The sequence below is a fragment of the Heterodontus francisci genome, unplaced genomic scaffold (genome assembly GCF_036365525.1).
Source record: "Heterodontus francisci isolate sHetFra1 unplaced genomic scaffold, sHetFra1.hap1 HAP1_SCAFFOLD_276, whole genome shotgun sequence".
Taxonomy (NCBI): Eukaryota; Metazoa; Chordata; class Chondrichthyes; order Heterodontiformes; family Heterodontidae; genus Heterodontus; species Heterodontus francisci.
In genome coordinates this window covers 2,619,223-2,621,633 of record NW_027141021.1, presented here as the reverse complement: position 1 = coordinate 2,621,633, position 2,411 = coordinate 2,619,223, and positions in this window count along the sequence as shown.

Here is a 2,411-nt window from a genome sequence, read left to right as displayed (position 1 = left end):
GAGAGTCACTGAGTGGGTATGTTATTATAGTATCTCCACAGGGAGAGTCACTGAGTGGGTCTGTTATTATAGTATCTACACAGGGAGAGTCACTGAGTGGGTATGTTATTATAGTATCTCCACAGGGAGAGTCACTGAGTGGGTCTGTTATTATAGTATCTCCACAGGGAGAGTCACTGAGTGGGTCTGTTATTATAGTATCTACACAGGGAGAGTCACTGAGTGGTACTGTTATTATTGTATCTCCACAGGGAGAGTCACTGAGTGGGTCTGTTATTATAGTATCTCCACAGGGAGAGTCACTGAATGGGTCTGTTATTATAGTATCTCCACAGGGAGAGTCACTGAGTGGGTCTGTTATTATAGTATCTCCACAGGGAGAGTCACTGAGTGGGTCTGTTATTATAGTATCACCACAGGGAGAGTCACTGAGTGGGTCTGTTATTATAGTATCTACACAGGGAGAGTCACTGAGTGGGTCTGTTATTATAGTATCTCCACAGGGAGAGTCACTGAGTGGGTCTGTTATTATAGTATCTCACAGGAGAGTCACTGAGTGGGTATGTTATAAGTATCTCCACAGGGAGAGTCACTGAGTGGGTCTGTTATTATAGTATCTCCACAGGGAGAGTCACTGAGTGGGTCTGTTATTATAGTATCTCCACAGGGAGAGTCACTGAGTGGGTCTGTTATTATAGTATCTCCACAGGGAGAGTCACTGAGTGGGTCTGTTATTATAGTATCTACACAGGGAGAGTCACTGAGTGGGTCTGTTATTATAGTATCTCCACAGGGAGAGTCACTGAGTGGGTCTGTTATTATAGTATCTCCACAGGGAGAGTCACTGAGTGGGTCTGTTATTATAGTATCTCCACAGGGAGAGTCACTGAGTGGGTCTGTTATTATAGTATCTCCACAGGGAGAGTCACTGAGTGGGTCTGTTATTATAGTATCTACACAGGGAGAGTCACTGAGTGGGTCTGTTATTATAGTATCTCCACAGGGAGAGTCACTGAGTGGGTCTGTTATTATAGTATCTCCACAGGGAGAGTCACTGAGTGGTCTGTATTATAGAATCTCCACAGGGAGAGTCACTGAGTGGGTCTGTTATTATAGTATCTCCACAGGGAGAGTCACTGAGTGGGTCTGTTATTATAGTATCTCCACAGGGAGAGTCACTGAGTGGGTCTGTTATTATAGTATCTCCACAGGGAGAGTCACTGAGTGGGTCTGTTATTATAGTATCTCCACAGGGAGAGTCACTGAGTGGGTCTGTTATTATAGTATCTCCACAGGGAGAGTCACTGAGTGGGTCTGTTATTATAGTATCTCCACAGGGAGAGTCACTGAGTGGGTCTGTTATATAGTATCTCCACAGGGAGAGTCACTGAGTGGGTCTGTTATTATAGTATCTCCACAGGGAGAGTCACTGAGTGGGTCTGTTATTATAGTATCTCCACAGGGAGAGTCACTGAATGGGTCTGTTATTATAGTATCTCCACAGGGAGAGTCAGTGAGTGGGTCTGTTATTATAGTATCTACACAGGGAGAGTCACTGAGTGGGTCTGTTATTATAGTATCTCCACAGGGAGAGTCACTGAGTGGGTCTGTTATTATAGTATCTCCACAGGGAGAGTCACTGAGTGGGTCTGTTATTATAGTATCTCAACAGGGAGAGTCACTGAGTGGGTCTGTTATTATAGTATCTCCCACAGGGAGAGTCACTGAGTGGGTCTGTTTATTATAGTATCTCAACAGGGAGAGTCACTGAGTTGGTCTGTTATTATAGTATCTCTACAGGGAGAGTCACTGAGTGGGTCTGTTATTATAGTATCTCCACAGGGAGAGTCACTGAGTGGGTCTGTTATTATAGTATCTCAACAGGGAGAGTCACTGAGTTGGTCTGTTATTATAGTATCTCCACAGGGAGAGTCACTGAGTGGGTCTGTTATTATAGTATCTCCACAGGGAGAGTCACTGAGTGGGTCTGTTATTATAGTATCTCCACAGGGAGAGTCACTGAGTGGGTCTGTTATTATAGTATCTCAACAGGGAGAGTCACTGAGTTGGTCTGTTATTATAGTATCTCTACAGGGAGAGTCATTGAGTGGGTCTGTTATTATAGTATCTCCACAGAGAGAGTCACTGAGTTGGTCTGTTATTATAGTATCTCCACAGGGAGAGTCACTGAGTGGGTCTGTTATTATAGTATCTCCACAGGGAGAGTCACTGAGTGGGTCTGTTATTATAGTATCTCCACAGGGAGAGTCACTGAGTGGATCTGTTATTATAATATCTCCACAGGGAGAGTCACTGAGTGGGTCTGTTATTATAGTATCTCCACAGGGAGAGTCACTGATTGGGTCTGTTATAATAGTATCTCCACAGGGAGAGTCACTGAGTGGGTCTGT